Source organism: Mirounga angustirostris, unplaced genomic scaffold (genome assembly GCF_029215605.1).
Source record: "Mirounga angustirostris isolate CCGP_5_RB_7025 unplaced genomic scaffold, mMirAng1.0.hap1 SCAF_3, whole genome shotgun sequence".
Taxonomy (NCBI): Eukaryota; Metazoa; Chordata; class Mammalia; order Carnivora; family Phocidae; genus Mirounga; species Mirounga angustirostris.
Window position 1 is genome coordinate 193229636 of NW_026991711.1, and position 22121 is coordinate 193251756.

At 50.3% G+C, this 22121-nt stretch overlaps 1 protein-coding gene and 1 long non-coding RNA gene across 11 annotated transcripts in view; one reads left to right on the forward strand and one right to left on the reverse strand.

The window, feature by feature from the left end:
- HDAC4 (histone deacetylase 4) overlaps window positions 1-22121 on the reverse strand; it is a 297813-nt gene that overhangs the window by 155841 nt on the left and 119851 nt on the right. The window lies entirely within an intron of this gene.
- LOC135363934 (uncharacterized) lies at window positions 299-2302 on the forward strand. The gene is made up of 3 exons (XR_010410370.1): window positions 299-907; window positions 1708-1788; window positions 1955-2302. It is a non-coding gene; the product is annotated as an uncharacterized LOC135363934 (long non-coding RNA).

Genomic DNA, 22121 nt, shown 5'->3' on the forward strand with positions numbered 1-22121 from the left:
TCTGCCTGGATTCGGGCCCTGTTTCTATCTCTCCAGGCTGAGTGCAAAGATGGAGCTGGAAGCCGGCCACCACCTAAACCCGGAGCAGGCTGCTTTTAGACTGCCTGAGATTTTCCATTTTCTCTCAGATAGAAAAGAAAGAAAACTCTGGCAAAACTTCCAGGAATCACACTTTTGGTTTAAAATTAGCTCCTGACAAGTGGTGTAAACCGGCCTGCAGTGACAGGCGCGTCATGAGGACGCTGACGTGGCGGTCACTCTCGTGACTGACTGAAGGAGAAAGCGCCGGTTTCACAGAGTGGCCACGAGCTCCCTGAGGCCGAATTTCAAATCACCACAAAGCAAATAACATCAGATCTACGGACTGCACTAGAACCTCACTTTTCACCCCAAATGGGTAACCCCTTGCACACCTGTCACATGTAGTGTTACACAACCCCCGTGCGTCTCTGAAAGTGTTCACAATCCAAGGACAAAAAGCATCACCCGGAGGAGATCCAAACGTGAGCTCTTGAGATCTGAAGACCCCCAAGGAAGTGAGGGAAAGGCGTGGGAGGCCTTCTCAGGGGAATCCACCACGGGGCATCTGAGACTCGTCTCCCCAAACCAGTCACGCATCCCAGCAGTTACTAGCCATCGCCAGGCACCTCTGGGGCTGAGACAGTCCAGGCTGCCTGAGTGAGGAGGACCGGCCGGCCGGGTAACACCCTGGAAGCGAACACCAGGCCCAAACACTCACCCTGACTGCGTGCACGAGGGCTTCTGCCACGGACCAGGACCACCCCCGACAGCCCAGGTGCCGACCTGTAAGCCTATCACTATGCCGCATGAGCACCTGCACTGCCATTCAGAGAGAGACCTGGAGACTAATAGAAAAGCACTTTGGAACCTTTTTTCCTGAAAATAAGTAAGTGAAATTCATTTTGTTTATAAATAAAGTTAAAATTTCATTTTCAAAAATACAAGATTCATAAAAGTATATTTTCTAAAAAATCTGAATCCCACTGTAAATACTTTCAGAAGGCCCCTCTGAAAATCCTAATCTAGCTGCTATTTTTCAGTGGGCAAGGGTCAGGAGCAAGGTGTTCGGAAAACCATCCCATTCGGGGCTCTGCAACTAGGTTCAGAAGAGGACCTCAGCTTCCAGCTGAGTGAAGGCTCCAGAACAAGAAACAGTTTAGAAACCAAGAAGCCAGCAAGGTTTCCTGAGGAAACTCCGAATTCCGGGAGCAGTTAGTGGCCGCGCCAGGCCAGCATCCTAGCTTATATAAAGACCTTTCCTCGAGTTTGGGATTGAGCTGTGTATGTCTGGCCCAAGCCCCAAAGGTCTAATTACTCCAAAACCAAAGGCATAAATGATGCATCATAACACGTTACTTTTATCCACACTAAAGTGGGAAGATGCATCAAATCTCAGTGCAATCAATTCAGAGTATAAGTTAAAAAGATGTGTGGTTATGTGTACGCAAAAGTATCGCCCGTGTGTTTTATTTATTTATTTTTTAAGATTTTATTTATTTGAGAGAGAGAGAATGAGAGAGAGCACATGAGAGTGGGGAGGGTCAGAAGGAGAAGCAGACTCCCTGCCGAGCAGGGAGCCCGATGCGGGGCTCGATCCTGGGACTCCAGGATCACGACCTGAGCCAAAGGCAGTCGCTTAACCAACTGAGCCACCCAGGCGCCCGCGCCCGTGTGTTTTAAATCAAGGTATGGCTTTGCTGAGTCGGCTCCTGCACAGAATGTCTGGACGCTGGACTGGGGTAGCCTTACTGAATGGCCAGCACACAGGTACGTGCTTGCTGACCCACCAGAACACGCTGCCGTGTGATGGGGGCACACTTTGTTCTGCGGGCTGGAAACGCTGGGGCCTGGGGCCTGAAGCGTGGAGGGGGGCACGGCCTATGGCTATGAGGCGCATCCATGTCTTTCTTCCCCCCCTCCCCTGAATTCACAGGGTCTTCTGTGGAACCCACTGAGAAGGTCAAGCAGGCACCGGACACATGGGCCAGGAGAACCCGGGAGAGGTCGTGAGGCACACAGAGGAGCCCCGCACGGCTGCCACCCCAGGACAGGGGAGCCCCCCGCTGCCCCGCCCCAAAGAGCTCAGCCAGCCCGCGCTTGCGCAATGTGGAGACTGAAGCAATTTCTGTGACAACTGCCACATCATCCATAACACAGAAAACCAAAACCTCACTAAATGAAAAGGTCAACACCTTCCCTGATATATATAATTAAAGAGGATCTGCACTTTAATGCTGCACAAAAATGTATGTTTCTTGCACCAATAAAGATACTACATGAAAAATCCACACACAGGTTACCTAACCAAATGGGGAGGAGAGTGTGAGGGCAGGAGTGGGGGCAGGGAGGGGGGAGGGCAGGGAGGGCAGGAAAGAGGAAGGGAGGGCAGGAGGGAGGCGGGGAGGAAGGAAGGGGAGGGGAGAGGAAGAGAGGTCAGAGGAGGGAGAAGAGAGAAGAGAGAGGAGGAGGGCAGGGGAGAGAAGGGAAGGGAAAAGGGGAGGAGGGGAGGGAAGGGGAGAGAACAGGGGAAGGGAGGGGAGGACTTGCATACAGGACTGGGAGAGCCTCCTGTCCCCGCCTCACACACTACAGTCCTACCTGGTGGGGACCAGAGAGCAGCTCATTAAGGTGAAATCTGCCCTTCCCTGAGGGTCTGTGACACTGAGCATCTCCCCCCACCCTCCGCCCACGCACTTACTGACTGTTCTTAATTCAAGTCTTGGGCCCCTTTTTAAAAAATTAGGTTGTCTTTTTTCTCCTGATTCAGGGGAATTCTTTACAAATTCTGACCATGGATTCTCTGGCAGTTACATGGGACAGACACCATCTCAGAGACGGCCTTTCTTGACGGTCCCATCCATCAATCCTTTTATAGCTTCTGCTTCTCATGTCAGGTTGAAGAAAGTCTTCCCTACCTGGAGGCTGCAAAGATATTTTACCGTACTGTCACCTGCAGGTCCTGTGGCCTTGCCCTTCACGTGTCTCTCATCTCATCTCTCTGCTCTTGACTCTTGTACACGGTGTGAGGTGGGGGTCTTTGGTTTTTTCAATGAGAACAGCCAAAGGTCTCATCAATGTTAGTAAGACATCTTACTTTCACTGCTGGTCAGCACACGAGTTCTGTCAGACATCAAATCTCTGTCCTATTGGCCAATTTGTTTATACCTGTGCAAATAATCATACTGTCTAACTGGTATCATTTTACAATAACTCTTAATATCTAGCAAGGCAAGAGTCCCTATTTTCTTCTTCAGAACCATCTTGGGTGATGTGGGTCCTTTACCATATAAGTTCTAGAATCAGCTTGTCTTCCAAAAGACAGAAAGACAAAAGGAGAAAGAAAAAGAAAAAGAGAGAAGGGGAGGGGAAGAGTGGGAGGGGAGGGGAGGGGGCTAACTAACTCTCTGGGACCATGTAGGTACCTAGAATTGGGAGAACAGAATCTTAGCAAGATTACACCTTCTAATCCGTGAACATGGAATATCACTTCACTTCATTTCTATCAAAGATGTTTTAGAATTCTGAGTGCAGAGGTATTAAACATCTTTAGATTTATTCCTAGATGTTTGGTATTTTAAGTAACATATTCTACACAGTACTGTAGATTTAAATCACCGCATGTGGGTTTTTCATCCCAGCACCTCGCCGAACTCATTCATTCGATCCTTTATCTGAAGTGGATTTTCCACCTGCAGGATCGTGTGTCTATGACAGTGACAGTTTGGTTCTCCTTTTCTTTCTTTTTCTTGCCTTATCCTGTTGGCTAGGACAGATGCTACATCTGCACAGAAACACTGAGAGACACCTGGCGCTGTTTCTGATCTCACCCCTTCCTCCTCCTTGTGTTTCCCTGTGTGTGAGTGCAAGCCTCCCAAACCAAGGGCTCTCGGCGACCCAAGTATGAATGCCAGGAAACTCTCATAAAGGTAAAATAATGTGATAAAATACATCCTAAACTGTGCTTAGGGTGGCTCATCTGGTGTAGGTGGGAGAGCACCATGGCAGGGCGGGCTGAGGGGGCACTGTGCCACCTCCCAGCTCCTGGACGGCAGTGGCCCCTCATCTTCGGGCACAGCTGGTTTTCAGACACTCGGTAGTGGGGTCCGAGGCCTCTGGCAGCAGTAATAATGCCAAGTCTTCATTCCAGCCAATTTTCCTACCCATTTTTATTTTTTCATACAAACTTATTTTAGAACAGTTGTGGATTTACAGAAAAATTAAAAATAGCAGAGTGTTCTCATATACCCGCTTCCCCCACGATGGACATCTTCGACGAGGATGGCGTGTCTAGATCTGGTTAACTGAAGCCCCCCGTGTATTCCGGGTTCCAGCGCCCCACCCAGGATCTCACATGACCCCGAGGTGTCCCATCTCCTTAGGCTCCTGCCCTTGTTCTTAATGACAGTGACAACGTGAGGGAGTGCAGGTCAGGCACTCTGCTGAATGTCCCTGGGCTGGGACTTGTCGGATGCTCTCCTCATGACTGGACTGGGCTGCATGTTCCTATCATGTGACATCGCACACTACCAACGGGACCCATCGCCGGGGTCGTTGGCGTCGGTCCCCTGGCCGGCGTGTGTCTGTCAGGCCTCCCCACTGTAAAGGTGCTTGTTTGATTTCCTGTCTACACAACGTTCTCTTAAATGAAGCCACTCTCTGTAGCCCGCACTGCCAACAATGGTATCAGCTACCCTTCCACATCCACTTCCCAGGATCCAGGTGAGGGACACGCTCCCAGGGACGCGGCACGGAGCACCAGACACGGAAGGCAGCCCAGCCTCTGGGTCCCCACGGAGAAGGCAGGAGCGAGGTGCGCGGGGCCGGGCACCACCAGCTTGGTTCAAAGCCCGTTCTGCCTATACCCAAGGCGTGACCCCGCGCTCCTCCATCTCATTTCTCAGACCCGGGGCGCATCCCTGAGGCAGGAACAGCAACAGGCCCACCCTGGAGATGTGCTGAGAATTAATTCTGTGTCTCAGGGGCCACCCTGGGCCTGGTGAGCAGTCATCAGATTTTCTAGTAGTGAGAATGACAGTATTCCTTTCCTTTCCTCTGTCCCCTCCCATCATCTAATCCGGTGTGAACTCAAATCTAACAGGGAACATGCTAGAATGTATGCCAGGGGAAGGGGTTCTTCCCTCGAAAATGCCTGAGCTCCAGGATGAGTGTTGGCTTTTGCTCTGCTGCTGCATCCGCTACCGCTCCCGCGCACGCCGCGATGAGCAGGAGGCTCCGGGGGGAGAGGCAGCCCTGCTTCCTGGGTGCGGGCCGGGCGTGCTGCCATGGGGGGCCGCGACACGCCGTGTTCTGAACGGGGCCGCAGCCCGAGGAGGCGGCCGGTGCTCTTCCTGCCCTCTCGAATCCGGAAGCACGTGCGCCTCGAGGACAGACTGGTGCCGGGGGGGTAAAGGAGGATAAGGACACCGACTGAAGGCCCGGGACTGATGCTGAACGAGAGAAGCCCAGGTTTCCATAAAAGTGAACTTACTGAGAAAAGTCACATCCCTGACACTTGTGTTGGGGTGCGTGTGTGTGTGTGTGTGTGTGTTGGTATGAAACTCAATGCAGGAAAAACGCTTTGAAGAAATAGGTAAGCCTTTGTATGGGAGACCCAAACTTAGGAGGGTCTCTTGCCCGGTGAAGGATGGCTTGCCTTGTGCCCAGAGTGAAGATGGAAGAAATCCCGGTCTGCGTGGAGGCCTGGCAGCAAGGAAGACAACTTCTGGCCTCCAGCACACAACACTGCAGGAGAGGTGCACGACTACGCACCAGCCCTCACATACAGTGTAAGTCAGGGTGGGATCACTGGGGTCTGGATTCAGTGGACAACGTGCCTTCCTACACTGTTGACATGAAGCAACCATTTCCCTGCACCCAACCTGAGAGAGCTGCACAATTACCACACTGGACATTGGACCCCCTTGTTCATTTAAATTATAAAAGGGGCCTCACTACAGGGAAATGTCCCACCGCAGAGGCGGAAATGATGCTTGAGGGCAGCAAAATACTCAGAATCTCCCTGGGGCCCCCCGCTTGACCTGAGCCACCCCAGTAGGGCCTCCAAGCTCCACCCCAGGAGGACTTGGCCTGCCAGCCTCCCTCCTCCTTTGCTGAGTGTCCTGCCCTCCTCTGGGAACCGCCTGCCCGCCCTCCACAGACCACATCCAGCAGTGCCTGAGTCCAGGGCAGTCGGCACCACTCAGATGCCCCACAAACTCAGGGAGACCCAACAGGCAGTCCCCGGTGAGTCCTGCTGACAGCCCCCAGCAGCCCGGCCCACCATGCACGGTCCTGAAAAGTACCAAAGGTCTGCAATAAAGCTTGTGTCTCTGCCCATTAATGTGAATTAAACTTTAATGCATTAAATCTTGTGGATTCCTGAGGCATGTCCAACATTAGTTTATGTGTATTTATCAGAAAACAATGAAGATGGAAGATGCAATCTTTCTCCTTAGCAATATCTCTTCCTTTAGGAAGATCGGGCAGACCTTTAAAACATCAAGGCTCATCTGTGAAGTATTCTCCTCCCTCACCTAAAAATCAAAACTAGCTCCAGCTCCCAGTTTATAGGAAATAGGAGCTGAAAGGAACGTGCTGAAAAGACACCAGGAGCTAAGACCAGTCAAGTGTGGGATGAGAAGACACCCTGGCTCCTTCCAGGGGCCAGGCGGCCTCGGCTTCTATTCTAGACACGTCGTCAATCCCAGCATCCGGATCTGAACAAAGTACTGTGAAAAGGTATTTTCTGAGACCACCGGTAAACCCTAAACCATGACATGATGTTTGGGAATTCATTTTGTTGAGTGTGATAATGGGATTCTATCTGTTAGAAATACATGCTGTAGTATTTATGGGAAAATGCTGTGGCATCCAGGGTTTGTTTTAAATTCTCCAGAAAATGAGGGTTGGGGAGGGGGCTGATAAGATGGGTATGGTCTGAAAGCACAAGGTTTCGAAGGCTGGAGAGAGGCATGGGGGCTCCCTACACACATTAAGGTCTCTCTTTTTTCATCTGTGCGTGAATTTTTTCATGGTATTTTCTTTTTTTTTTTTTTAAAGATTTTATTTATTTATTTGACAAGAGACACAGCGAGAGCAGGAACACAAGCAGGGGGAGTGGGAGAGGGAGGAGCAGGCTTCCCGCCGAGCAGGAAGCCCGATGCGGGGCTCGATCCCAGGATCCTGGGATCATGACCTGAGCCGAAGGCAGACGCTTAACGACTGAGCCACCCAGGCGCCCCTTCATGGTATTTTCAAAAGATGCCAAGAATAGAAATAAGTCCTCACTTTGTATTTAATAGCATTTGCCCCTGCTTAACTCCAGCTAGGTCACATCGCCTAACCAGCTTTCTCGCTAAAATTCCTGACAGTCTTTCAGTTATTACCAACCCTGAGCTGTGCAAACAAGAGCAAGCAAACCCTCCTGGCTCACACACAACTCAACACGCAGGTCGTGGGCATGTGAGATGGGGCACCCAGGACCCGGGGTGCACGCCCTCCACCATGGGGCCCCCGTGGCACAGGCTGTGGCCTCCCTGGGAGTCACGCTCTGCTTCTCTACATGCCCAGACCGGTGACCTCCCTGACACCCAGGGCTGAGTCAGGGAAGACGAGACCAAACGTCCCCTCTGCTTCGGCCCGGGCGCCAGACAGCTCAAGGAAAGGCTGACGCGACGTGAATGGGACGAGCCACAGAGGGAAGAGTCACAGCCTGCTGCTCAGAGGAGTTTTCTTTGAGAGAATTCAGAAGTGGAAACACACTACCCCGCCAGCCCCATGGGGGACAGGGTCCACACAGCCAGAAAACTCTGGTAACAGGACAGAGTGCAGGGCGAGCTCTGACCCCAGGCCGAGAGGGGAAGAAAGGGAATGAAGGCAGCATGTCCGTGTCCCGAAGGGAGCTGCCCACGGCAGAGTGGGGTCTGTCCCATCCCCACGTCCCCACGGGTCCGGCTCAAGCCCAGAGCTGGACAACACTGACCGAGCAAGGGACAGAGCGGGACGGGGCGTGAGCACACGAGGGCAGCTCTGTGGCCGGCACCGAGGGCAGGCCGCCGTGGTGCTTGAAGCCAGACCAGGCCCGGCTCCCCTCTCTGGGTGGGGGCCAGGCTTCCGGGACGGGCCTTCCCAGGGGTCGGGCCACTCTCCGACCCCCGACAGCAGCAGCCCACCCCGGACAGCTCTCTGCCGCTCCCCCGCCCCACGGCCCAGCCCCGCTCGAGCGGCCAGAAGTGATTCAGGAAATCAGGAGAAAATGTCCTCGCCCGCCTTTGAAAACAGATCCGTCTTGGCTCCCTCGAGGATGTCCATCTGCCCTGTGGGGAGGACATAATTGGTGAGTCATTCCAAAGCTGTTTTGAAGAGCGCTGGAGGCGTGGGGGGGGGGGGGAGCTCGCATGTAAGATGTGCAGCCTTCCCAGAGTCTGTACGAGAAATAACAGACAGAAGCCACAGGGAGCACTGCACAGGGACACGGGGAAGCTGCGCGTCCCGATGACTCATGCACGAGTTTTCTAGACGGGGTCCCTTACTAATTAAATTAGTAAGGACACAAAGTAACGCGGTTATTGGCAGAGACGGAAAACCAGCCCCGCTATGTGCCTGCAGACAAGCACACTTTCTCCAACTGCACGTGTGTGGAAGCCCGGAGGCACACCTCTTCTAGTTAAGCCCACCGCAGGCGTTTTTCTGCAGGTGGCCTATTTTCTGAACTAATAGGAGGCCGGGTCCCACAGGTCACATGGCCCCGTGGCATTCAGAGTCAGACCCAGCTTCCACCCCTTGTACGGCCTCCTCAGTAATCATGTTATTTAAACTCAGACTCAGTTTCCCCATCTGTACACCGCCACAAGAAGTAACTAAAATAACACATGTAAAGAATGGGGCACTTCACCTGCCCTCCTGTGATGCAACCGCGCAGTCCCGTGTCCACGTGGGACAGACGTCGCAGCCCATGCCAAGGCATCCGACTGGGGCAAGAGCATCTCCTGAAAATGTGAGTCGGCAGCTAAAACCACTGGGTGGATAAGCCATTCTCCCAGAGCACTTTGCACGCTGCCGGGCATTAAGAATTAGCTGAAGGGTGTTTGTGGTTAAGTGACAGCAAGCCGGGAAATAGGTACATATTCGTAAGCAGCTCATGAGAAATGACTCACGAGTTCCTAACAATAAACTGAAAATGGCCAACTGGAGAAAGTCCGCTCCGGCACGTGAACCGTGCGGCTGGGCTGCAACTACGGAGGGACACGGCCCAGGAGACCCAGGCAAGATGGGAAATGGAGCCCCGGGCCCCCGCTCGCCCTGCCCCAGCCTCACTGGCTTCCAAAAGCCTCTCTTGTTCTTTGCACAGAAAAAGGGTCCTTTGCCCTTCTTCCTTTCATGCAACCTTTCAGAAGCAACCGAGCACGCGGCAGATGCCACTAACGCTCAACACCCCAGGCCCTGGAGGGAGGGACCGCCGGCCCGGGGGGCCTCACCCAGCAAACGCTTGCAGAGCCTGTGTGGCAGGCCTTCTCCGCTAGCACTGCGTGGGGCAGTATTTGCTTCAGCTCTTACTGAAGCGTATCTCCTTCTTCTCAGTTCTTATTCTTGCCAAATCTTGCTGGAACAAAGTAACACTAACAGTAGAGTTTGCAGTGTTGATTAGAAGCCACGCACACTCATTCCCGGCACTCACTAGGGGTCAGGCACCGGTGGGCAGGCTGCGTTCCCATGACCTGCTTCGGTCCTCAGCAGGGAAACAGCATGAACGCTTCTTTGTGCCCATTGTAGAGATGAAGACACTAGGAGGGACACATGACGAAGGCCACCCTGATGAAGGTCGGAAGCAAGTCTACTGCCCTCTCTCTCCCCACTCGGCCACTCAAGCCACAGCGTCCGCACCCCACCATCCGTCCACGTGTTGAACAGACTGCACTGAGCTGGTTACTGAGCAACCATCCTAATGCTGGGGATACAGTCTCCAACGATATCAAGTCCCAGTACCCCAGCCTTCCACTCATGAAGAAGAAATGACATGCACAAACAGATGGTGCGGTATCATGTGCTGGAAACAAAATCCACATGGGAAGAATGTGATTGGAGATTATCTCTTAGATACAGTGATCCAAGAGGGGCTTGTGATGGGGTGACCCCTGAGTGATATGCAAGAGGGAGCCATGTCCACTATCTCCCCCAAGGCAAGGGAACAGCGAGTGCAAAGGCCCTGAGGTGAAACAAACTGGGTGGGTTCCACTGGGCAGGAGCCAAGTGACCAGGGGCAAAGTGAGAGGGGCCAGGCCACAGGTCCCGAAAGTCACCTCGAGACTCAAGTTCTAACTTCTGTCCTCAAGGCTCATTTCAGCTGCCACGTAGAACAGTAAGCAGGACCAGGGCCCCTGAGGAGGGAGCATGGAGGCGGCAAGAAGAGCCCAGGAGGCTGTTTCTAAGATCCAAGGCTAGAGAGACTGGTGGGCATGCAGCGGTAAACGTGGTCCGACTTGAGGTATATTTTGCAGGTTAACCCACCCGGACTTTAGTGGACCAGACACAGGTGTTAGGAGACAAAGCACCTCCCTGAGAAACGAGACAAGGGGAAGAGGGGCGGGTGGGCGGGCGGGGTCATGCCTGCTGGGAGGGAAGGTCCCAGCACAGACTGCACTGGACTGAATTCTGAGAGACCTACTGGTCATTCCGAAGAGCAAACGGAACTTCTAAATGACCTCTGACCGTGACTTTATGACTTTCAGGGGGAAGGGGGCACCAAACTGTTCAGGATTTGTGTCAGCGGGTCAAAATGCAACTTGATGTTTTAGTTTAGCGCATGGAGCTCAAGTAGCTGGTTTATAAGCCCTAATGGGGCTCTCCACCCAACTCCCGCCATCCAGACACCTAGCCTCTTGGGTGGGGCTTCTGGAATACGCGCTAATCTCTTCTACGGAGGGAACCTCGTATGAAATGATACTCGCTCCATGCAGGAATCTTGGGTCAGGAAAGAAAGGGCATAACGTGCATTTAAGTGGTGAAAACAGGTTTCATCTTTCTAACTGACTGCTTCATACTGGTGCTCATGTCTCCCCCACGAAAATGTAGTTTGTCCTCACTGGAACGATGACCAGGTGGAAGGTCTGCCTCAGAGTGCAGCCCCACGTGCAGCACCAGACCTCGGCCGCCCGCTGCCGGGGTGGGGGGGCCTCTTCCACAATGGCAGCCTCACCGGTGGCACCTGTCACATTTTCCAGTTGCCACATATTTCCCGCTGTGGGGCACAGATGTCCTCTGGTTACATCAAACGCCCTGGTTTCATTTCATTCATCTCTTTGGAGCCAAGTGCTCCAGACCGGGCACTGCGGGGGGTGGGGGGGCAAGTCCTAACACCCTTCACCCTCAGTACCCACGTCTCCAACCTTGGACATGCGCCCGGAGAGTCCAGAGCCCCTGCTGAAAGCAGCCGAGGTGACAAGAAACTCCCGTCAGTGTGACCCAAACACCTGCCCTCCCCGGCAGCTCAGCGAGGGCAGCTCCGTGTCTCTGGCTCCTCGAGCTCGTCTTGGTGCTGCTTGGTGGCTGCCATGGGCTCAAAGCTCCCTCTGGCAGCTCATCTTGGGGCTGGAGCAGTGGTACAGAATCAGAATACTGTTCCAAATTGCAGGTCAGTGGTGTGGAAGCATCCAGAAGGCCCCCACTATCAGCCATGACACGTCACATCTGGCTCTCCTGACATCTTAACCTCTCCCCCAGAAGCAGCCATGCTCCACCCACCTGCCAGCAACCTGGATGGGAAGCGTCATTTTCAGGAGCCTGACACTGGACTGTCATGTTCCAGGGGCCTACTGCCAGAGGCGTCAGCAGAAGGAGGACAACGGAGGACTGTCTCATGAATTAGGCCAGCACCTGCGGCTTAGAAAGGCCTTAAACACCTGGTTCCTTCCAGAGCCTGGAGCTCAGAGCACCAGCAGTGAGCCAGCCTGCAGCACTAGGGTTGGGAGGCCGGGGAGCCAGGGTGCTGGGGGTCTGGAGAGCTGGGGAACTGGGGGACTGGGAGGCTGGGGAGCTGGAGAACTGGAGGACTATGGAGGAGGGGCTGAGAGGCTGGGAGGCCAGGGAGCTGGGGAGCTAGGAGGCTGTGGGGCTGAGGGGCCAGGGAGCTGGGGGGCTGTGGGGCTGAGGGGCTGGGAGGCTGGGAGGCTGCAGGGCTGCGGGGCTGAGGGGCTGAAGGGCTGGGGGGCTGTGGGGCTGTGGGGCTGGGAGGCTGCAGGGCTGCGGGGCTGAAGGGCTGAGGGGCTGGGGGGCTGTGGGGCTGAGGGGCTGAAGGGCTGTGGGGCTGTGGGGCTGAGGGGCTGGGAGGCTGCAGGGCTGCGGGGCTGAGGGGCTGAAGGGCTGGGAGGCTATGCGGCTGAGGAGCTGGGAGGCTGCAGGGCTGCGGGGCTGAAGGGCTGGGGGGCTGTGGGGCTGAGGGGCTGGGAGGCTGCAGGGCTGCGGGGCTGCAGGGCTGCAGGGCTGAGGGGCTGAAGGGCTGGGGGGCTGAGGGGCTGGGAGGCTGCAGGGCTACGGGGCTGAGGGGCTGAAGGGCTGGGGGGCTGTGGGGCTGAGGGGCTGGGAGGCTGCAGGGCTGTGGGGTTGAGGGGTTGAAGGGCTGGGCGGCTGAGGGGCTGGGAAGCTGCAGGGCTGAGGGGCTGTGGGGTTGTGGGGCTGAGAGGCTGTGGGGCTGAGGGGCTGGGAGGCTGCAGAGCTGCGGGGCTGAAGGGCTGAGGGGCTGGGGGGGCTGTGGGGCTGAGGGGCTGAAGGGCTGGGGGGCTATGGGGCTGAGGGGCTGGGAGGCTGTGGGGTTGTGGGGCTGAGGGGTTGTGGGGCTGAGGGGCTGGGAGGCTGTAGAGCTGCGGGGCTAAAGGGCTGAGGGGCTGGGGGGGCTGTGGGGCTGAGGGGCTGAAGGGCTGGGGGGCTATGGGGCTGAGGGGCGGGGAGGCTGCAGGGCTGCGGGGCTGAAGGGCTGAGGGGCTGTGGGGCTGAGGGGCTGGGAGGCTGCAGGGCTGCGGGGCTGCGGGGCTGCGGGGCTGAGGGGCTGAGGCTGAAGGGCTGTGGGGCTGAGGGGCTGGGAGTCTGCGGGGCTGTGGGGCTGAGGGGCTGAAGGGCTGGGGGGCTGGGAGGCTGCAGGGCTACAGGGCTAAGGGGCCAGGAGGCAGGGGAGCTGGGAAGCTGGGGGGCTGGGAGGCTAGGGAGCTGGGGGGTTGGGGAGCTGGTGGGCTTGGGGTCTGGGTGGTTGGGGGACTGAGGGGCTGCAGGGTTGAGAGGCTGAGGAGCTGGGGAGCCAGGGAGCTGGGGATGTGTGGAGTGGTTTCTGTGAATAAGCTTAAACCATTTCAGTTAAGTTTTATTTTCTCCAAGTTTTGTACTACCTAATAATATAGAACACACTGTTGTAAAAACTGTATCTTCTAAAATATTTAAAACATAATTTTATAACAGGGGGACACACAAATCACAGCACCCGAATGCCAAGCGGTCAGCATTTCAGCCGCTGTGCAGACCCCCGGCCGCCGGCGGCCCCCAGCACTCCCTCTTGCGCACGGTCTCACTCGGCCTCCTCACAGCCACCGCACAAGACCACTAGTCACTCACGGTCTGTGCCTGTTTTCAGGATAATTCGGTCATTAGTACTTCATTCAAGGAGACTACAGCACACCCCTCGTTCCAACAAAGCTGGTCTACAGTCTGTAGAAATCTGTATTGCCTTTCTGTTATACGCAATACGGATACACTCTACGAATCACTACTTCCCCCAAATCAAGACTGACTAAACCTTATCATTATTCCTTTTATATCTGTTTCCATACAACACAAACTTTAGTTTCTAAAAATACAGTGATCAAACTGTATCGGGTTCTATTTTAACCTTCTAAAAATAGAGCTCCCGGGGGAGTAGCAGTTTGCTGTTCGACATTCAATGACAGGGCATGGATTTTTGTCCTTACACTTTTCGGCCTGTGGTTTCTGCGTAACGACTGAAGAGTCAGGACTGCAGTGGGTGGCACCCAGGTTCTGCCCGTGAACACAAAGCCCAGGCGCCTGGCACCAACAGTCAGATCCTCTCCTACGGGCCCCTGAGCACAAAACAGCCTGGCCAGTGTGGGCTCCATTGTCCACATCTGTAAAATGGGTGCGATGACACTCTTTTCACAGGACCAAGAGGATAGATTTGGCTCCCTGTGTAACAAAGCTGTAGAGTAGGCCCTCCGAATTTCATGGCCCTCCGACCTTCACGGCCCTTCTTAAGGCTGGTTATTTCCCGGGTGTCTGCAGTAATTGAAGCGGAAAGTTAAAAGGCACAAGAGAAAGTGCAGAACAGTAAGGAAGCTTTGCCTGCAAGAGCTCTGAGGTCCTACAGAAGCCCCTCTCGAGGATGGGCCCACAGATCTGTGCCACCACCCTCCTTCCCTGTTTTCCTTTAAGCGCGGGTGCTGCCCCACACCACACTGGAAAGCAGCTCACTATTTCTAAACAGCCAGTAAATTAAACGTGGCTTTTTAAACAAGCTTCCCAAACTTTGAAAGCTTCATTGTCCTAAGAACAGAAATTATAGGGCACCTGGGCGGTTCAGTCGGTTAAGCGTCTGCCTTGGGCTCAGGTCTTGATCCCAGGGTCTTGAGATCGAGCCCCACATGGGGCTCCCTAGTCAGTGGGGAGTCTGCTTCTCCCTCTGACCCTTCCCCCTCTCGTGTTCTCTCTCACTCTCAAATAAATAAAATCTCTTTAAAAAACTTTTTAAAAAGAACAAATTACATCCAAATTTTTAGACTATAATCCCTTATCTTCTGTGTTTTAAAATTGAGTAATGTTCGAGTTAAGGAAAAAAGCAGAAATAAAATCATTTCTCTCCTCCCTCCTCCCACATATATGTGCACACTCTTATCATCCAGACCCTTACTGTCCACTCTTACTTGTTCTCTACAAGAAAACCAACAGTTTTCACTTGCCCATGGTCTCATGAGGAGCCCATTGACCTGGTGGCCGGAGGCTCCACCTGGGTAAGCCGTCACACCTCACACTTTGCGGAAGGTGTCTCATCTGCTGCACTCAGCACTGGGTAAGCAGAGCAGGAACCTGATACACGTGCCCATCCCAAGAGTTTATCTACTTTATATATTATGTTGAATTGAAAAATACCTTCAGTATCTTCATTTCATAAGATATTATAATAGTTGTAGGAACAGATTCGTTTCATATTGTTCAACCTTCAACTAAGACGAAAAATCACATACCATTGTCTTAGTTTGTGACAACGCATAGAATCATGGGACAAAGGAAATTTATAGAAATTACACCAAAACAAAACCAAAAAGCAGTCTTTCTTAATCTCTAACCAATTTCTTTGGTTTTTACACCTATGGAGACAGATTATGTCCAACTCTGTAGGCAAGAAGATAATCTGTAATTAAAATGAGCACCTTGGGAATGCCTGGTTAAGTTGGTTAAGTGTCTGCCTTGGGCTCAGGTCATGATCCCAGAGTCCTGGGATCGAGCCCCACATCAGGCTCCCTGCTCAGCGGGGGAGCCTGCTTCTCCTCTGCCCCCCACCCCTGCTTGTGCTCTCTCTCGCTCTGACAAATAAATAAAATATTTTTTAAGATAATAAAATAAAATAAAACGAGCACCTTGGGGGGATAATCAATCAAATGAGCACCCTTAGGTGGGCACTTGGTTATGACCGATACAGCATTTAAATATCCACACATAATAAGAACAAAGGGTCAGCTTTAAACTTGACTATAAAACAAGAGGAAGTGGGGAAACAACAGAGGATGGCTGTGCTGCTTGGAGGCTGCTCTGAACAGTAGGGACACTGTGGCATAAACCAATTTCACAGTTTGGAAAACACAGATCCCGGGGCGCCTGGGTGGCTCAGTCATTGGGCGTCTGCCTTCGGCTCAGGTCATGATCCCAGGGTCCTGGGATCGAGCCCCACGTTGGGCTCCCTGCTGAGCGGGAAGCCTGCTTCTCCCTCTCCCACTCCCCCTGCTTGTGTTCCCTCTCTCGCTGTGTCTCTCTCTGTCAAATAAATAAATAAAATCTTAAAAAAAAAAAAGAAAAGAAAAGAAAAGAAAAGAAAACACAGATCCTACTAGGGTCCCAAATAGAGTTGAACAATATGCGAAGTTCATTAGAACTTTAGCTTCCTGAACCCTGCTATAATGAGGACTCCTCACCTCCCACCACAAGAATATAGAAATGATGACTCTCCTCCCACCCTGTGAAATCCCACCCTGATTTCACATACAGACTTGAGCTCAAAAGAAAGAGAAGACCCCAGTCACCAGGAGGGAAAAACAAAATAAAGGTACTCTGGCAAATGCACCAAGATCCAGCTGCCTATCCCTGGGGCCAAAGAGTCAGTAGAACTGGCCCAGGATGGGGGTAGGGGGGCAGGAGATGCGGTCAGGAGCTTGTCCTGGACGGAGCCATTGAGCTGAGACCCGCGTGAGGTCAGAACTCTGGACAACCCCGCCCACCTGGCCAGGGAGGCAGAGGAGGGCTGCTGGGAGTTCTCTGGCAAGAGCCTCAAACACATGAGGGTGTGGTCTCCAGAGTCACATCACTTGGGCAGCTCTGGAATCCTAGGTCTAGAAATTAGGATTAAAAACCAGTCCAGAATTGCAAAAGCCTGGAGCCCCAGGAAAGCAAGGAAAAATGTCTCTCAGGAGACACCCGAAGAAGGAAGAGAGAGAGGCAGGGAAGGAGGGGAAAGCCTTCCTAAAGAAGAGGAGTTTGCAATAAAAACTGAAAATCACAAATGATGCATGGGAACAACCCGCTATGCCAGAATTAGCCAACACAATAGAGAAATGACTGTAAAATATCTACAAATATTAAAACAATATGGAAAAGACTACAAAACATGCATTTTTTTTTTAAAGTAAGGCATTCAATGAGGGAAAGATTATAATGAAAGAAAGAAACCCTGGAAAAATAGAAAGTTTTTTTAAAAGAATAAAAATAATTTTCTAGAATTGAAAAGAGCAAATCAGACATAGCAACAGACAGAAATAATGAGCTGGATGACAGATCTACATAAGTGACCTGAATGCAGCACAAGAAAGGGGGAAAAGACAGGCATGGACAAAAGAATGAGACATCCGATATAGGCCTGGTGCGAATTCTTAAAGTGAAGAATGGAGAAAATGCTAAAGAGGTAACAGTCAAATAGATAATGACACTATTCCAGAATCCCAGAGACGTAAGAGTCCCTCAGTTTAGAAAGCATGCTACACCCAAAGCAGGATCAGCAAGCGAATCCACGGCTGGACACACTGTAACAAAATATCTGCACGTCCATCAAAACCTAACCAAGATCATAAAAGCCCCAGGTCAGAAAAGACAGATCACGCAGGAAGAAACAACCACTGGACCGAGGGCTAACTTTCTGACAGCGACACAAAATACCAGCAGACAGTAAAACGTCTTCAAAGTGCGGAGTGCACTATGTGTCACCCACAATTCCATGCCCAGCTACTATCATTCAAGGAAGAGGGAGAAAAGAGACACTTCTCTGACAAACAGAAAGTGAGGGTGTTTACCCCTTGGAAACCACTGCTGACTTCACAACTAAAGGCTTATTTCAGAAAGATGAAACTCGTATCCAAACTGAAGAATGAGATGCTAGGAGCAGCTGTGAGGTGCACCACTGGGGGAACGTGGAATGCGCGGTTAACACCGAGTTTCCACTCTGTATAATGCTGTTTCCTCAGACTTGTTTCAGGTGTGTGTGCCTCCATGTGTGCGTGTGCGTGTGCCTGTGTGTGCTTCAGAGTCACTGTCTGAAACACCACGTCCGCTTCCTCTTAAGAACAACATAAATCCTAAAAACAAACAAGGTTCTCTCTTCACTTGGACAGCTGGGAAATTCATGGGCAAATTGGTAGTTCGTGTTAGAAGAATCATGCAGCACTTAGGACATGTTCTTTCTGGCTCTATTTCTTTATAGACCATCACTTCTCCTTTGCTCTGGTTTCTTTACCTTTACTCTGACACAGCCCTCATTAACGAAATCAGAATTAAATATAGTTGTTTTTTAAATTGCACCACATAAGTACCCAAGCACTCACACACCAAGCAACCATGTGGCTTCTTGTCATTATAAAATGGAGGCAAGCACGGAAATATGGCCCAGTTTGAGTAACTCTACAAAATTCTTTGCAGAAGCAAAGTTTAGTAGCACCGAGAACTGGGGAATAGCTCATCAATCCCACTTTTAAACACAAAAATCTACCAAGAAGATGACTGACAGCAATCAGTGAAGGGTTCCACCTGATACCACATTTGCATGTGGAGAGCCCTTCTCTGAAATCAGCTACACTTGTGCAAAAGCAACTCTGTGAAAAATAATCAGCAAAAGATTGCTTATCCTTTGCTACACTCAGAAATTAGTTAAAAGTAACCAGCCCTTGGAAGAGGATGAACCACTTTATGCAAACACTTTTGCAAAGGCTCTTTATTAATGCAAATATTATGTTTGTCTTTTATTTGAATGCAAACAGCATCTGTTTTGCACAGGCAATGCCACCACTTTGTAGTCTGTGCAGAGCGGCTCAAGTGTGTTCCAGCTGCTCTTCAGAGTTTGAAAGAGACTTCCAGAGAGCCAGAGTCACAGAAAGTCACGGAAGAGAGCAGAACACAAGCAAGTGTGGAGGGGTTCCTGGGAGGCTGCTTCACTCTTAAGGCAAGAGAGAAACAAACCCAAGAATGAATTCTAGAATCTACTTCTGGAGAGGTTTGACTTTGTGTGGGGGATTTTTCTTTTTTAATAGTTTTGAATGAGGAAAAAATTAGGACTGCTTTTTATAAATTCCTTTTCTAAGAAAACATACTCAAAAGAACAACACATGTTGGAAAGGAAAAACTGGGTGGCATCAGGCTTCCCTTAGAGCACCCAACCTAGAACCGAGGCTGGCTCTTCTCAGAAAGCTACAACCTCACCCCAGAAGCATTCTCCTATCGCTGATGAGAATGATGATCCAGAAGGCTCCCTGCCAACACAGACATCCTAAGATCACCGGACTAATACTTTTCTGCCTCTGCCCCAAGATTGAGAGCTGCTAATGAGGAAAAAAATCTCGTTAGTTTTTGTGTCCATGACCCTAAGACAATGACTAGTTTAACAAAAATAGAGACTGCATGGGTGGGTGGGTAGATGGATGGGTGGATGGATGGATAAATCATACTACAAATGGGGAAACAGATACGATAAGAATTGACCTGAGGCCCTTCAAATTTCAAATATATTCAACTTCCAAATCTCTACCCAACCAAGAATACTGGAAACAGGGGTGTCCGGGTGGCTCAGCCAATTAAGTGTCCAACTCTTGATTTCAATTCAGGTCATGATGTCAGGGTTGTGAGATGGAGCCCTGCATTGGGCTCCATGCTCAGTGGGGAGTCTGCTTAAGATTCTCTCCCTCTCCCTCTGACCTTTCCTGCCATGCTCGCTCACTCTCTCTCAACTAATAAATAAATAAATAAATCTTAAAAAAAAAATACTGGAAACTGTTTGACCTCAAAACCTTAATAATACTAAGTCTACCATTCCATTTGTATGGAATGCAGATATATCACCAGTCAGACCCAGTAGACCAAGAGTCTTCAAAGAATGGGCTCTGAAGAAAGAACCTAGATACTTTCAGATGTCCCTCAAAATAAGTATCTACTCACATACAAATTTGCCATTGAAACTCCAAAATACCTATTCAGAGAAATTATTCTTTGGGTAAATAACAGGCTAAACGTTCTAATGCCCCTTTTAATTATTATTAACTTAGCTATTAGTTCCACTTTCAGGCAGACTAATTTTCCCAGATACACTGCTACTCACCTTATGCTACTCCTCTCTTCCTCTAATTCATACAGGGGGATTGAGTCTTTGACAAAATACACTCTGAACATCAATATTTGACGGAGGACTTCTTCAGAAAACCCAAGTGCAAGATAAGGAGGAGCTAGGTCATGGGGCCTTGCCTCATGACAGAGAGCTAGATAAGCTAAAGCCATGCTGGCAGGAGCATCGCCTCAGGTGTGCATAGCCAGACTCTGTTTCCAGGGTTTGGAAAAGGACAGCAAACTAAACTCAAAGAAAGCAAAGAAATAATAAAGAGCAAAAATCATGAAATAGAAAAGAGATATAAATAGTTAGGATTAACAAAACCAGAAGTTGGTTCTTTCAAAAGATTAATAAAATGGAAAAGATCTCTTGTGAAAAATGATTTAAAAAAAGATTCTGAAGGTCACATCTGGGAAGGGGAATTCTGTTTCCATCCCGTGGGTCAATTCCAGACATACTGACAAACATCCCCTACCGCCCAGGACAGCACCTCAACCATGACTAATTGGCCCCAAATGTCAACAGTGACAAGATGAAGGAACCTTGCTATAGGTCCTGCAGGGATTAAAATGACAAACAGGAGAATCTTATAAGAATCTTTATGCAGGGCCGCCTGGGTGGCTCAGTCGTTAAGCATCTGCCTTCGGCTCAGGTCATGGTCCCAGGGTCCTGGGTTCGAGCCCCACATCGGGCTCCCTGCTCCGCGGGAAGCCTGCTTCTCCCTCTCCCGCTCCCCCTGCTTGTGTTCCTGCTCTCGCTATGTCTCTCTCTGTCAAATAAATAAATAAATAATCTTTAAAAAAAAAAAAATCTTTATGCAAAGAGTTGACCTTGAACAATACTGGATGGAACTGCACAGGTTCACTTGTATACAGATTTTTTTTTCACTACAGGACAGTGCTATAAATGTATTTTCTCCTTATGATTTTCTACTATTAAACCCTTTGTTTTCTGTAGCTTACCTTATTGTGAAAATACAGTCTATAGCACAAATAACATACAAACTATGTGTTAATCAACCGTTTATGTTATCAGTAAGGCTTCTGGTCAATAGTAGGCTATTTGTAGTTAAGTTCTGGGGAGTCAAAAGTTTTATGTGATTTTCAACTTCAGGAGGCAGCACCCCAAACCCTCAAGTTGTTCAAGGGTCTACTGTATCGATAAAATAGAAAAATTGCTAGAAAAATACAAACTTACCAAAAGTGACATCAGAAGAAATAGAAGACCCAAATAGTCCAATAGCTTTAAAAGAAATATAATCTATAATTTAGAAGAAAAAAGAAAGAAACCTCCCCCAAAGACACCTCCAGACATAGGTGACTTCACAGCAAAGTTCTATCAAGACTTTCAACTAAGAGATAATTCCAATCTTACACAAAACCATCAAGAATATAAAAAGAGAAAACTTACTCAACTTTTTTCATGAGACAGCATTACTGTGATACCAAAAATTGACAAGGTAATTATAAGAAAAATAATTGTCAAACTTATTCTTCAACACAAAAGCAACAATCATAAAGTATTAGCAAACTGACTCCAACAACATAGAGAATACTACATTTTTGTCAATATGGTTTCAGTTGAGAAATCAAAGGTTGGTTTGCTATTCAAAAAAAAATCTGTAATTAACCAATTAACAAAATAAGAAAATTTAGATCATCTCAACAGAAACGAAAGAAACATTTGACAGAATTCAGTACAGCTTCGTGACAGAGCTGGTGGGGAGACTAGTAGGAAGTGGAGAATAGAAAGCCTTGATTTGTAAAGAACACTTATAAAAGCAAACAAACGGAAGACCTACAGCAGACGTCTCAGTCAATGGTGGTGCAGAGATCAAGAACCAGACAAGAATGCCCACTATTCAAGCCATACCAGTGCCCCTAGCTAACGCACTAAGTCAGGAAAAAGAAATAAAAGAAATGGAAAGGAAAAATAAAACTGCCATTGTTTGCAGTCAGCATGAAGAATTCCCAGACAGTACTAGAATTCAGCAAGGTCAATCAAAGGTCAATATACAAAAATCTGTTGTATTGCTGAATACCAGCAACAAATACGAAATAAAAATTACTAATAGATACCAATTATAACAACGTCAAAAAGCATCAAATACCTGAGGACAGATCTCACAGAAGAGGTGGAAGCCCTCTATGAAGGAAATGGAAGACCCCAGTGAAGGGGGTACCTGCCCAGTTCTGGACCTCCTCACTCCTTGCTCAGACAATTACCAAGGGGTCCCCCAACTCCCAATCGGTCC